The following is a 15,742-nucleotide window of genomic DNA, read 5'->3' as shown; positions in this document are numbered from 1 at the left end:
AGTGGGTTAAGCCACTGCCTTCGGCTCAGGTCATGATCTCAGGGTCCTGGGATCGAGTCCCGCATTGGGCTCTCTGCTCAGCAGGGAGCCTGCTTCCCTCTATCTCTCTCTCTCTGCCTGCCTCTCCATCTACTTGTAATCTCTCTCTGTCAAATAAATAAATAAAATCTTTAAAAAAAAAAAAAAAAGAAAAAAGAAAAAACCCTCTGATGATCAGTTAATACAATCAGATCTGTACTAGGATGAGAGAGAACTTTCAGGCTCTGTATTATATATTTCTGAGATGCTGGGATTTTAAAATAATGAGCATGTATTACCTCTGTCATCAGAAAAAGCATTAAAGATAATTTTAGTGGAATATCTAGAACACATAACTATCTCTCCAAATTCAACAGTAAAAGAGCAATCTAGGGGCACCTGGATGGCTCAGTCAGCTAAGCCTCTGTGTTCTACTCAGGTCATGATCTCAGGGTCCCGGGATTGAGTCCCACATGGGGTGGGGGGGTGGGGGGGAGTCCCTGCTCAGCGGGAAGCCTGCTTCTCCCTTTGTCCTTCACTCCATTTGCACTCTCTCTTTCTCTCACTCTCTCTTGCTCTCTCTCTCTCTCAACTAATAAATAAAAATCTTAAAAAAAAAAAAAGGGAAAGAAAAGAAAAAGACAACACAAGGGACCCTTGCAGTGAGAGAACAATTCTATGTCTTAATTGTAATGGTGTGTATATGAATCTACATGTGTGATAAAGCTACATTGACCTACACACATAGGTGCACGCACACACACACACACACACACACGAATGAGTAAAACTGGTGAAATCTAGATCAGTTCTAGATTATGTCAATGTTGATTCCAATTATTTCAAGAATAATTCCAATTATTCTACTAATAATATACATACATGTAATATACATGTTATATATTATAGGTACACATGTAATGTATATTATATCTAATAATATATAAGGTATCAACAGTAATGCAAGATGCTTCCCTTGGTCCCAGCTGGATGAAGGGCATAGGGGACCTCCCTAGACATCTTGTTATAACTTCCTGTTATAATCTATAATTATTTTTTTCAGTTCAAAAATATCACATGGGAGCAGCTATAAAGTCTGTCTTGATTAACAAAACTTAATTTCAACAAAAAAAATTTTTTAAGATTTTATTGATTTGACACAGAGAGAGAGAGATCAAAAATAGGCAGAGAGGCAGGCAAAGGGAGAAGCAGGCTCCCTGCTGAGCAGAGAGCCCGACGTGGGGCTCGATCCCAGGACCCTGGGATCATGACCCCACTCAAAGGCAGATGCTTCACTGATGGAGCCGCCCAGGCACCCCTAATGGATTATTTTAAGCATATCTTTCAACTTGGTATATTAAAAAAAGTTCCATCATCCAATCTGATAGATTTTTACTGGCTAACTCAGGATATCTGTAAATACCACTGTTTCACAAAGTTTTATCTACAAATCACCTTAGGGCACGCAAAGATGCAGATCCAGCCTTTCTAAATTGGGCTATCTTGGCCATCTGCGTGGCTATTACGTATTTCCAGGGACTCTTATGACCAGTCTAGCTCAAGAACCACTGGTACACACAGTTTATGCAACAGAAATCAGAGAAAGTTCCAAAAAAAACAAATATTCTGCATGGCTGAGAATAAAATACTAAGGAGTTGACTGAGTAACAATGGTCTTATTTTCTGATGTTAAAAAAGAGCACAACGTTTTCCAGATGTCAGATTTAAAAATGAATCCTAGGAGAATAAAAATCCCTGAAGGATATTAATTGATTAACTCCAGATCTAGGAACTTCAGTGAAATTCATGTGCGTTCATTGAATGTCATGTCTGACAACCGCTCTGCCCTATAAATAAGAAAACGTTGTAAGATTGTGGATTCTGGCTAGTGTCTACCATCACAGCATGGTCCCAAGAGCCAGTTGGGCCCATCAAACTGGCCGGAAAGAGCCCACATGTCCATCAACTAAATGGGTAAACAAATTGCTGTATGTCTACTAATATGTCCAAGGAATATTATTCAGTAATAAAAAAGAATGGAGTATCAATACGTATTACAATGTAGATGGACTTGAAAACATGAAAAATGAAAGATACCAATCATAAAAGGTCACATGGCCTATGATTCTGTGTATACAAAATATCCAGAATAAGCAACCCCATGGGGAGTAAGGAATGAAAGGCAACTGCTTAATGGGTCCAAGTTTCCTTTTGGGGTGATGAAAATGTTTTGGAAATCGAGGTCGTGTTTGCACAACACTGTGGATGTTTTAAATTACACCTGAATTGTTCACTTTAAAATAGTCAATTTGGGGGGCGCCTGGGTGGCTCAGTGGGTTAAGCCGCTGCCTTCGGCTCAGGTCATGATCCCAGGGTCCTGGGATCGAGCCCCGCATCAGGCTCTCTGCTCAGCGGGGGGCCTGCTTCCTCCTCTCTCTCTCTGCCTGCCTCTCTGCCCACTTGTGATCTCTGTCTGTCAAATAAATAAATAGATATATCTTTAAAAAAAAAAATAGTCAATTTGGGGCGCCTGGGTGGCTCAGTGGGTTAAGCCTCTGCCTTCGGCTCAGGTCATGATCTCAGAGTCCTGGGATCGGGTCCCGCATCAGGCTCTCTGCTTAGCAGGGAGACTGCTTCCCCCCCCCCCACTTCTGCCTGCCTCTCTGCCTACTTGTGATCTCTCTCTCCGTCAAATAAATAAATAAATAAAATAGGTAATTTGTGTTGTGTAAGTTTCATCTCGATAAGAAATTTTTACTAACAACATATGGAAATACAATTTGGTAAGCAAATTAACCTGAGTATTGTGATCAGTTGAAAAGATGTTTTGTGAGCAGGAGGAAAAAAATTTTTGTTTAAGGAAGACATATGCTTGTGTCTTGATCCTCTTCAACTGACATTAAACACACAACTTTAGCCCTAAACAATTCCATCAGACACCAAGGCTCAGTTTAAATTAATGTCTTCCAGCTTCTAGTTTTATTTGACACGCAAAACGGAAACAGTAACAAATTGATCGAACTGATAGGTTATTAAAAGTTGAGTCCTGTTTGCTAAGGTAGCTGGTCAAATCAGGAAAGCGGAGGGACCCCAAACTCTCGCAAGCGGGAAGCTTGGATATTTAATAACTTGGCCAGAGGGGATGCCTGGGTGGCTCGGTGGGTCAAGCGTCTGACTTCGGCTCAGGTCATGATCTTGGGGTCCTGAAATGAAGCCCCAGGCTGGGCTCCCAGCTCAGCAGGGAGTCTGCTCCCCCTTTCCCTCTCCCCCCACCCCTCCCCCCACTTGTGTGCTCTCACGTTCTCTCTCAAATGAATAAATAAAAGATCTTAAAAAAAAAAAAAAAGGGAACACAAGTGCCATGTGAAGTAGTTTTCAGGTTTCCCAACACACCTCCCAAGTTACTGTTCCAATAAATTCAGTAGACCTTCCTTAAACCCATTTGGAGTTGTCCCTGATCTTCAACACCACTGCTGGCCATGGTTCAGAAGGGATGGGGCTGGGCCACTCGCCCGGGCTGCCTAATGGGAGAAGCCACACACTCAGGCCAGTAGGCACTCAGGTGTTCTTAGTCGACCAGCTACGTAAGCTTTTTATTTTCACCTTTTAAATCTTTCTAGACAGAACGTACATATTGCACATAGTTCCTTCTGTGGAACTTTCTCTTTAACCACCAACACTGGTGACCATACCAATAACCTGATCTTTAAAAGAGATCTTAAGATCTTAAAGATCTGAACTTTAGCCATAACAACCCTTCCTGGTGCCCCCATGGTACATATACAATATTTAGGACACATCTGCACTTAAAATTAGCAACTACAAAGCCAAAAATTAGTTGTTGTTGTTGTTGTTGTTGTTTTTACAGTAAGCTCCACACCCAACCTGGGGCTTGAACCCAAGATCCAGAGACTAAGAGTCACAAACATGCTCCACCGACTGAACCAGTCAGGTGCCCCAGTTTTTAATTTTAATTTTAACCATATTCCTAGCTAGAAAGTTAAAAAAAAAAAAAGTAATCTTAACATGATTAGACCTAGCTATTCTTTTAAACTATTACTAAGTAGTATTTAAATGAACTTAAGCCCTCAAGGAGACAACGACTCTACTCCCAATTCCATCCGCCATTTGTTGGGCGTCTACCTTGTGCAAACACAGGACAAAGCACTTGGCATGCTTTATGCACAAGATTCTCCCTAACACCCCTCACAGTGTAGACATTAACACCTTTTATAAAGAAGGTGGGGCTCCTGGGGGCTTAGTTGCTGGAGCATCCAACTCTTGGTTTGTTGGCTCAGGTCACGATCTCGGGGTCATGAGATCTGAGCTCCACGTTGGGCTCCACGCTCAGCCCAGAGTCTGCTTGGGATTCTCTCCCTCTCCCTCTGCCCTTCTCCCCACTTGAGCACGCTCTCTCCCTCTTTCTGTCCCTAAAATAAATAAATAAACTCTTAAAAAAAAAAAAGAGAGAGAAGAAGAAGAGGAAGAAGAAGAAGGTAACTGAGGGTCAGAGGTTACATGCCTCGCCAAGGTCACGAGGCAAAGTGGTGGAAGTGGGATTCAAACCCGGTCTGAATGTCTGACCCCCAACTCTTACTACTGAGCTAGGGAGCTCACTGGCAGCTAATGGTGATGGTTATGGGGTGGGGGGTGGTGGTGTAAAAAACACAAAACATACAATTTATCATTCTGACGAGTTTTAAGTTTCCAGTTCAGGGACTTTAAGCACATTCATTCAGGTGGGCAACCATCACCATCCCCCATCTCCAGAACTTTCTCATCTTCTTCTTTTTTTTTTTTTAATTTATTTATTGGACAGACAGAGATCACAAGTAGGCAGAGAGGCAGGCAGAGAGAGAGAGAGGAGGAGGAAGCAGGCTCCCTGCCCAGCAGAGAGCCCAATGCGGTACTCGATCCCAGGACCCTGAGATCATGACCTGAGCCAAAGGCAAAGGCTTAACCCACTGAGCCACCCAGGCGCCCCAGAACTTTCTCATCTTCTGGAACTGCAACTCTGTCCCCATTAAACACTCACCCCTACCTTTCCCCCAGCACCTGGCGCCCACCTTCTACTTAGCCTCTAGGACTTTGACTACTCTAGGTCTCTTACCAAAATAGAATCATACAATATCAGTCCTTTTGTGTCTGGCTTATTTCACTTAGCATTTTTTTTTCCCCAAAGCTGTTTTAAGTTAAAAAGCAACCTCCACCACTTCCCAAATGGAAATATTCTGTGTACCTACAGCTTTGGAAGGCAAAGCCTGCTTCTGGGCCTGTGGCTGCCAGGGTTGAGGGGGGCTGAGACTTGTACGCCCCCCACCACACACACAGCTGTAGAGAAAGCTTCAGGACCTACTGATTTCCACACATGCAGAAACCAATTAAATGCACTGAGATAAACCAGGGATGCCCAGGCTGACCCGAAGGAAGTTAGCACACTTGCTTTCTTTCGTTCTTTTTTTCTTTCTTTCTTTCTTTCTTTCTTTCTTTCTTTCTTCCTTCCTTCCTTCCTTCCTTCCCTTCTGCTTAGGCTAAACAGGATTTATTTCATTCGTATGAGAACCCTCTCACAACAGGTTTATTCAATTCTCCCAAAAACGGTAGCGTTCTTTTAAATTATTCTCTTTTTTAAAAAAAGATTTTTATTCATTTATTTGACAGAGAGATCACAAGTAGGCAGAGAGGCAGGCAGAGAGAGGGGGAAGCAGACTCCCTGCTGAGCAGAGAGCCTGATGCGGGCTCGATCCCAGGACCCCCAGATCACGACCTGAGCTGAAGGCAGAGGCTTAACCCACTGAGCCACCCAGACGTCCCAATAAATAAAATATTAAAAAAAAAAAACCCAAAAACCAAAATGCTGTTTGGTTCAATAGGTGTGAAATAAATTCTGTAAAAGTGGAATGCAGAAGTTGGCCATGTAGAATTGTTGGTGCGTGTGTTGACTTGGTGCGTGTGTTGAAACTTACAGCTTCACTGGGGTGGGTTCACGCTCTGCTGGTTTACTCTCCGATGGCTGCTTTTAGGGGTTTGGTAAGAACAAGCTTATTGCACTGGCTTTTGCTTGGAAATGTGAAGAATATGCTAATCTTTTCTCATGGTCGTATGTGGATTAATAAAGTTAACGAGGTAGGGCCCACATTTTTAGGTTGAATCCAATATTCCATTTATGAAACTGCTATTTCTAAAAGAATAGTTTGGGGCGCCTGGGATGGAGCCCGCATTGCGCTCTCTGCTCAGCAAAGACTTTTTTTAAAAAGATTTTTATTCATTTATTTGACAGAGAGATCACAAGTAGGCAGAGAGGCAGGCAGAGAGGTCGGGGGAGACAGAAGGACTGCCTCTTCTGTATGCTTCCCCTGCCCCTCCTGCCGGAGAACCACCAGTGGTCTGCTTGAACTTGGGACACTTCCCAAGGTCACGTTCTCTGGGCCTGTAGATGTCAGCCCCCGCATCTCCCTGTGCTCATGGACTGGTTTGGTGATCCCCTGGGTGTCAGGATTCCTCCCAATAGCTTTATGGAATGGGTCATGAGGAAAACCTCAAAGAATCTGTACGTGAACTCTTCGCCAACCCAGTAAGAACTCAAGACTGTCTGAGCCCCATTGTGACGTCCAGCTCGCTCCTCGGCAACAGACTGAAGGCTTCAGGCATTTGAGCTGGTGAACACCAGGATGGACCGGCTGGCCGCAGCTCTCGCCCTTAGGCACTGGGCGGCCACCACGTCTCACCAGGATCTTATACAGGATATAACCTGGCTTGCCCTTGTGCCCCGGTCTGCATGCTTTATCAGGCCGGGTTGTGTGCGAGGGGGGGGGGGGGGTGGCTGTGAAGGGCAGAGAGCTGGTGGTCCTCCCAGCCTTGTACCCCAAGAAGAAGGCACATTACACCAACTGCGTCTTCCTCCGTAGCTCCTGGACCAACTTGGAACCACCCATCTGGGCTTAACTTTGCGCCGCTGGCTGCCCCCCCCCCCCGATTCAAAGCAAAGACCTTTTCTTCCCAGTAGAACGACTGCTTTGACTTAAATTTTTGGTGATGGGTTTTTTTTTTTTTTTTTTAAAAGATTTTATTTATTTATTTGACAGAGAGAAATCACAAGTAGTCGGAGAGGCAGGCAGAGAGAGAGAGAGGGAAGCAGGCTCCCTGCTGAGCAGAGAGCCCAATGCGGGACTCGATCCCAGGACCCTGAGATCATGACCTGAGCCGAAGGCAGCGGCTTAACCCACTGAGCCACCCAGGCGCCCCTGGTGATGGGTTTTTGGGCCAGGTGTATAGTGTTTATCACGGACGAAGGTAAGCTTCCTGGTTTTAAACAAAAGAACTTTTGGTTCCGATAAGGACTTCACGACCCGCAGACTTCTACGACAACCCTCGGCTTTTCTACTTTCTTCCTTTCACCCCGGAGAGGTTCTTTGAACAGAAGAAATGCCTGCATTTCGCCAGATTCAAGCTATTTAACGAGAGGCTATTTTTGCTAATCTTTTGGATTAGTTTTTCTAACTGCCGGAGGAACGGCGCCTTAAAAAGGAAATGTTTCTGCCCTAGAACTTATACTCACTCCGTTTAAAATAGTCATGATCAGTTAAAAAAAAATAATGCCATGCAAGTACCCAAAAGATTTACCACAAAACTGGTCCAGCCGGCTAAAAATAACCTCTAAACAAATAAAACCTGGGTGAGACCCCACGGAAGAAACCAGAGCCAACAGATCCCACAGAAGTAAGGACCTCTGGGCTGAAGGACAGACCAGCTCTTGGCTGAGTTTGATCTGGTTCAAGAATCAAAAGCAGAGGCAGGATACCAAAAGCTAAGGCAATGAAAGCAAAAATAGACTACATCACGCTAAAAATGTTCTGTACAGCAAAGAAAACGACCAGCAAAATGAAAAGGCCACCTATGGAATATGGGGGGAAAACTATTTGCATCTCTCTGATAAGAAGCGGTTCAAGTCCAAAAGCTACAAAGAACTCACACAACTCCATGGGCAAAGAAACAAATCCAGGTTAGACCTGGGCAGAAGAAATCGCAGAGACATTTTTCCAAAGAAGACAGACCAGCAGGTGGTCAACAGGTACATGAAAAGGTGCTCAACATCGCTCATTGCTCATCGTCAGGGAAATGCAAATCATCCGACTCTTGATCTCAAGGTCATGAGTTCAAGCCCCATGTGGGGTGTAGCGATGACTTAAATAAAATAAAGTTAAAAAAAAAAAAAAGGAAATGCAAAGCAAAACCACAATGAGATCTCACCTCACATTTATTAGAATGGCTGTCATCCAAAAGACAAGAGATAACAACAAGAAACCTTAGCAAGGAAGCGGGTAAAAGGGAACCTTCCTGCTCCATTTGTGGGAATGTAAATTGCTGCAGCCACTAAGAAAAACAGTATGGAAATTCCTCAAAAGACTAAAATAGAACCACCATATGATCCAGCACTCCCACTGCTGGGTCTACATCCAAAGGAAATGAAAACAGGATATTGAAGATACATCTACTCTCCTGAGCTCATTGCATTATTATCCACAATTGCCGAGATGTGAAAGCAACCTCAATGTCCATCAGCGGTCACGTGAATAAAGAAGATGAGAAATACATACACATACATGCAATGGAAGGTTATTCAGCCAGGAGAAAGAAGGAAATCCTGCCATTTGTGGCAACACAGATGGTGCTTGAAGGCGTTACGCGGAGTGAAGTAAGTCAGAGAGAAAGACAAAAGACAAATACTACGTGACATCACTTATATGTGGAATCTTAAAAAAAAAGGTCTAACTCATAGAAACAAAAGCAGAAAAGTGGTCGGGGCTGGGGATAGTGAGATGTTAGTAAAAGGGTACAAACTTTCATCTCTAAGATAGATAAGGTCTGGGATTCTAATGTATACATAGTGACTATAGTTGAGAGCACTGTATTGTATAATTGAAATCTGCTAAGAAAGTAGAACTTAAATATTCTCACCAAATACACACACACACACACATATGGGGATGGATGTCCTAATGAACTAGTTGGGAGGAAATCCTTTATCATGATGTATACATTATTTTTTTAAGATTTTATTCATTTGAGAGAGAGATAGAGAGACAGAAAGCACGAGCAGTGGGGAGAGGGAGAAGCAGACTTCCTACTGAGCAGGGAGCCTGACTGGGGGCTTGGTCCCAAAACCCTGGGATCATGACCTGAGCCCTGGGATCATGACCTGAGCCAAAGGCAGATGCCTAACCAACTGGGCCAGCCAGGTGCCCCTATACCTTAAATATCTTACAACTTTATTTGTCAATTATATCTCACAAAGCTGCAGGCATGGAAACCGTTGTGAAATTTATTCCTATGGTTGCAAAAATGCAACAAAGCTTTTCAAAGCCTTGTGCAGAAACGTACTGAAATACATAAATGTTAACATCAAGAAATCTCCCTTGAGCAGAGTTTTTTGGCTGGAGGGAGGGGTTAGGAAATGGGGGGCTAGTAGGTGGGACAATTCTTAGTGTGCAGGACTGATGTAGGCATTGTAGGGTGTTTAGCTTCTCTGGCTCTCCCCTCTCAATGTCAATGGCACTTCCCAAGTCACAGAATCAACCAACCAACACCTACATTTCCAAATGCCCCCTAAGAGTCAGTCCAGCTACCTCCTACCCTGTGCTAAGAACCACTGAGTGTGGCTTGTCTGTCCATAACTTAGGCTTCCCTAGCTCCCATCCCATTACTCCATTTCTCCCCTTTAACTGGCTTTAGCATAGAATTAAACCACTTAATTAAGCACCTTATTGAGATACAACTTATATATCATAATATCCATCCATTTAAAGTATACAATTCGGGACTCCTGGCTGGCTCAGTTGGAAGAGCACATCACTCTTGATCTCAAGGTTATGAATTCAAGCCCCACACTGGGTATAGCAATTACTTTTTTAAAAAATTAATAAAATTTAAAATAAAGTGTACAATTCAATGGCTTTGGTATATTCAGAGTTGTGCAACCATCACCATAATCAAATTTAGAACATTTTCATTACTCCAAAAAGAGTGCGACATCCACATATGGACACCAGACAAGTTAGTCTGCTTCCCTTCTCTAAGCTTGAAGGCCAACACAACATGGTAAAGTTCATAGGAGAGAAAAGGTAGTCATGTCTGTGTGTGTGTGGTTATGTTTGCTTTCTGATCCCCACAATGTAGCAGCAAGGTAGGAGGTGATTATCTTGGCACTTTGGGGGCATACTCTCTAAGAAGTACCAACCTGTGCTTTAGGCACCCTTCCCTCTGAGAAGCAGAGGGTCAGAAATGGGGACCCAGGTCTGCAGACATCCCTACCAGCGAAACACCCATTTGCACTCTGAGGGTGTCTGTGTCATCCTGGGCTGTCATAATGAAACACCACAGACCAGGCAGCTTGAACAACAGACATTTCTTTTTCACTATTCTAGAGGCTCCAAATCCAAGATCAAGGTGCTGGGAGGTTCCATTCTTGGTGAGGGCCATCTTGCTGGCTTGTAGATGGCCACGTACATGCTGTGTCCTCACATGGCAGAGAAACAGAGTGCCCTTTGGTGTCTTCCTCTTCTTATAAAGACAACAATCCCTTTTTCTTGTCTGATTGCTAAGGCTAGGACTTCTAGGACTATGGTGCGTAACAGTGGTAAGAGTGGACATCCCTGCTGTGTTTCTGACCTTGGGGGAAAAGCACTCAGTTTTCCCCATTGAGAATGATAGTCGCTGTGGGCTTTTCGTAGATGGCTTTTATGATATTGAGATATGTTCTCTCTATCCCTACACTGTGAAGAACTTTAATCAAGAAAAGATGCCATACTTTCTCAAAGGCTTTTCCCACATCTATTGAGAGGATCATATGGTGCCTGTTCTTTCTTTTATTAATGTGGTATATCACATTGATTGATTTGTGGATGTGGAACCACCCTTGCAGCCAAGAATAAATCCCACTTGGTCGTGGTAAAGAATAGTATTAATGTACTGTTGGATCCCACTGGCTAGTCTCTTGGTGAGAATTTTGGCAACCATGTTTATCGGGGATATTGGTCTGTAATTCTTCTTTTTGGTGGGGTCTTTGTCTGGTTTTGGGTTCAAGGTTATGTTGGCTTCATAGAACAAGTTTGGAAGTTTTCCTTCCATTTCTATTTTTTGAAACAGCTTTAGAAGAATGGGTATTAATTTTTCTTTAATGTGTGGTAGAATTCCCCTGTGAAGCCATCCAGGCCTGGACTCCTGTGTCTGGGGAGATTTTTTTAACATTGCTTCATTTTCCTTGCTGGTTATGGATCTGTTCAGGTTTCCTATTTCTTCCTGTTTCAGTTTTCGCGGTTTATACTTCTCTAGGAATGCATCCATTTCTTACAGATTGCCTAATTTGTTGGCATATAGTTCCTTATAACTTATGAGTGTTTGTGCTTATCTTCAGTGTTGGTTGTGATCTCTCTTCTTTCATTCATGTTTTTATTTAGTTAGTTATTTCTCTTTTCTTTTGGATAAGTCTGGCCAGGGGTCTGTCTAATCAATTCTTTCAAAGAATCAGCTCCTAGTTTAGTTGATCTGTTCTATTGTTCTTTTGGCTTCTATTTCATTGATTTCTACTCTAGTCGTTACTCATTCTCTTCTGCTAGTGGGTTTAGGCCTTGCTTGCTATTTTTCTGCAGCTCCTTTAGGTGTAAGGTTAAGTTGTATATTTGAGACCTTTCTTGTTGACAACAAAAAGAAATAAAGGGCATCCAAATTGGCAAAAAAGAAGTCAAATTCTTACTCTTCACAGATGACATGATACTCTATGTGGCAAACCCAAAAGACTCTACCCCCAAATTTCTAGAACTCATACAGGAATTCAGCAAAGTGCCAGGATATAAAATTAATGCACAGAAATCAGTTGCATTTCTATTCACAAACAATGAGACAGAGAAAGAGAAATTAAGGAGTTGGTTCCATTTACAATTGTACCAAAACCCATAAAATACCTAGGAATAAACTTAACCAAAGAGACAAAGGATCTATACTCAGAAAACTACAGAATGCTCATGAAAGAAACTGAGGAAGACACAAAGAAATGGAAAAATGTTCCATGCTCATGGATTGGAAGAACAAATATTGTTAAAATGTCTATGCTAGGGGCACCTGGGTGGCTCAGTGGGTTGAGGCCTCTGCTTTCGGCTCGGGTCATGATTCCAGGGTCCTGGGATCGAGCCCTGCATCAGGCTCTCTGCTCAGCGGGGAGCCTGCTTCCCCCTCTCTCCCTGCCTGCCTCTCTGCCTACTTGTGATCTCTCTGTCAAATAAATAATAAACAAAATCTTTTTTTTTTTTTAAGATTTTATTTATTTATTTGACAGAAATCACAAGTAGGCGGAGAGGCAGGCAGAGAGAGAGAGGGAAGCAGGCTCCCCGCTGAGCAGAGAGCCCGATGCGGGACTCGATCCCAGGACCCTGAGATCATGACCTGAGCCGAAGGCAGCAGCTTAACCCACTGAGCCACCCAGGCCCCATAAACAAAATCTTAAAAAAAAAAAAAATGTTTATGCTACCTAGAGCAATCTATATAATCAATGCAATCCCTATCAAAATACCATCAACTTTTTTCACAGAGCTGGAACAAATAGTTCTAAAATTTGTATGGAACCAGAGAAGACCCCAAACAGCCAAAGGAATGTTGAAAAAGAAAAGCAAGGCTGGTGGCATCACAATTTCAGACTTCAAGCTCTATTACAAAGCTGTAATCAACAAGGCAGTATGGTGCTGGCACAAAAACAAACCCATAGATCAATGGAATGGAATAGAGAGCCCAGAAACAGGGCCTCAACTCTATGGTCAACTGATCTTCGACAGAGCAGGAAAGAATATCCAATGAGAAAAAGGACAGTCTCTTCAACAAAGTGTATTGGGAAAATTGCACAACCACATGCAGAATAAAACTAGACTATTTCCTTACACTATACACAAAAAATAGACTCAAAATGGATGAAAGACCTAAATGTGAGATAAGAATCCATCAAAATCCTTGAAGAGAACACAGGCAGCAAGCCCTTTGACCTCAGTTGCATAACTTCTTGCTAGACACGTCTCCAAAGGCAAGAGAAACAAAGGCCAAAATTGGGACTTCACCAAGACACAAAACCTCTGTACAGCAAAGGAAACAGTCTACAAGACCAAAAGATAACTGACAGAATGGGAGAAGATATTTACAAATGTCTTATCAGATAAAGAGCTAGCACCCAAAAATCTATAAAGAACTTCTCCAACTCAATACCCAAAAAACAAATAATCCAATCAAGAAATGGGCAGAAGACATGAACAGACATTTCTCCAAAGAAGACTTACAAATGGCCAACAGACACATGAAAAAATGCTCAATATCACTTAGCATCAAGGAAATACAAATCAAAACCACAAGGAGATACCACCTCACACCAGTCAGAATGGTTAAAAGTAACAAGTCAGGAAATGACAGATGTTGGTGAGGATGCAGAGAAAAAGGAAACCTCTTACACTGTTGGTGGGAATGCAAGCTGGTGCAGTCACTCTGGAAAACAGGTTCCTAAAAAAGTTGAAAATAGACCTACCCTACCACCCTGCAATTGCACTTCTAGGTATTTACCCCAAAGATACAAATGTACCGATCCAAAGGCGCACCTGCACCCCAATGTTTATAGCAGCAATGCCACAATAGCCAAACAATGGAAAGAGCCCAGATGGCCCTCAACAGATGAATGGATAAAGAAGATGTGGCATGTATATGCAATGGAATATTACTCAGCTAACAAAAAAGAATTAAATCTTGCCATTTGCAATGATGTGGATAGAATTAAAGGGTATTATTAAAGAAGTCAGTCAAAGACAATTATCATATAATCTCACTCATATGTGGAATTTTAGAAACAAAACAGAGAATCACAGGGGAAGGGAGGGAAAAGTAAAACAAGACAAAATCAGAGGGGGAGACAAACCCTAAGAGACCCTTAATCATAGGAGACAAACTGAGGGCTGCCGGAGGGGAAGTGGGTAGAGGACAGGGTAACTGGAGGTGATGGGCATTAAGGAGGACACTTGATGACATGAGCACTGGGTGTTATATAAGACTGATGAATCACTGAGCTCTACCTCTGAGACCAATAATGCCCTATATGTTCCTTGAATTTAAATAAATAAATAAAAGACACTAATCCCATCCTGGCGGCCCCACCCCTCATGACCTCGCCTAAAAAGAACCACCTCCTAAAGGCCCTATCTCCAAACAGCTTCACCTTGGAAGTTGGGGCTTCAACCTATGAATGGGGGGAGGGCAGCAGGGCACGCAAGTCAGTCCGTACAGAGGGTTAAGGTCTGTAACTGGGAGACAGGGTAGGCACTCCACCCTCAGGAATAAGAGAGCCAGAGACAGAGGGGGCGGGGAGGTCTTCCTGTAACCAAGGAAGACAGACAGCCTGGGGCCATGGGGCACTTCATCTAGCTGGGTCTTCAGACTCCACAGCCGTGGTCATTTTTCCTTAAAAGTTGTTCTTTTTTTTTTTTTTAAAGTTAAATTTGTTTGTTGTGCATTAAAATACACCTCACATCAGGAACGTTAAGTCCATGACATTGAAAGAGACCTCAACACCAAAGGCAGTTAAGGGTGGGCTTGGGTGTCAATTTCCCCCCAGAGCCGTGGATGCCTCAGACGATCTCGGGCCCCGCTTGCCATGTATCCCTAGACGGTCACAATGAAGTGATGAAATGAGGTCTCTGATTCTTACTGCAAATCCCGGAAACCTCAGATTACTACTGCCAAACATTTTGAGCCGTGGCCCGTCGGCTTTTAGTCTGTCGTACGTTGGGTCAACGAGCCAAATTCTGTCGTCTGCTCTAATTGTTTCAAGGATGTGAGTGTTTCCCTAATGAGCCGACCTCACCGCTTTTATGAGCCCCACAGAGTCCAGAACAGGGGTCAAAGGGAGGGAGGGCATGATTATGATTACTAATACCCGACCATGCTTTCTGAGACATAAACATCCAGGATCATCCAAATCTAGCCAACCTAACCTTTGTTGCTGCCGTTTTGAAGAGTGTGCTGTGTTTTCACCCTTAAGCAAGTCGTCTTATCCTAAGCATGCTGATAATCTGTCATGAGGTTGGATAGAGAAGGCATTCCTTCCCAGACCATCTCCCGGGGATGGCTCAGGCCGGGCAGGAAAGCATTCACTTCCTGCCCACGAGTGTGACACGCATTAGGTCACATGAAGAATAAGTTCCAAATCCTATTTTTGGAGGCAACAAGGGGGAGGCCAAGCTGGAAGCCGGAAGGAGCTCAAGGATTGCTTGGTAAAACCCACAGGTCTAGGGGGACAACAGCTCCCAAGACCTGCCTGGATTCTTCAGGCTGTCCTCTCTCACGGTTTGAGTCCCCAAGTGGCTCTAGAGGGGGGCATTACAGGATGTTCTCATGAACCTTCAAGTCCCGTCGCCAGAGCCAAGGTCAGACTTTCAACCTGCGCGTGTTTTTCCTTTGGAATGTGCTAAACCAGGGTGCGCCCTCCTCCCCCGACACCACCGGCTGGGATGACAAGTCTCAGGGAAGCTGACAGTTTTCAAAAGGGGCAGGGTTGAAAGAGACTTTAAAACCAATTGCCAAAGGACAATAAAATGCTTAGAGCTGAGGCGGCCCAACAGTTCTACATTAAAAATAATAAATATATATATGTATACACACACACACACACATATATATATTTAAGATTTTATTTATTTATTTG

General features: G+C 43.3%; 1 pseudogene; it reads right to left on the bottom strand.

Annotated features, from left to right (window-relative positions):
• Positions 1-3,450: 3,450 nt before the first annotated feature.
• LOC116580726 lies at positions 3,451-6,953 on the bottom strand (annotated as a pseudogene).
• Between the last annotated feature and the right edge of the window lie 8,789 nt (positions 6,954-15,742).

This window comes from Mustela erminea, chromosome 20 (assembly GCF_009829155.1).
Source record: "Mustela erminea isolate mMusErm1 chromosome 20, mMusErm1.Pri, whole genome shotgun sequence".
In the NCBI taxonomy this organism is placed as follows: domain Eukaryota; kingdom Metazoa; phylum Chordata; class Mammalia; order Carnivora; family Mustelidae; genus Mustela; species Mustela erminea.
Note: the sequence above shows the minus strand (reverse complement) of the source record. Positions and strands in the feature narration are given on the sequence as shown.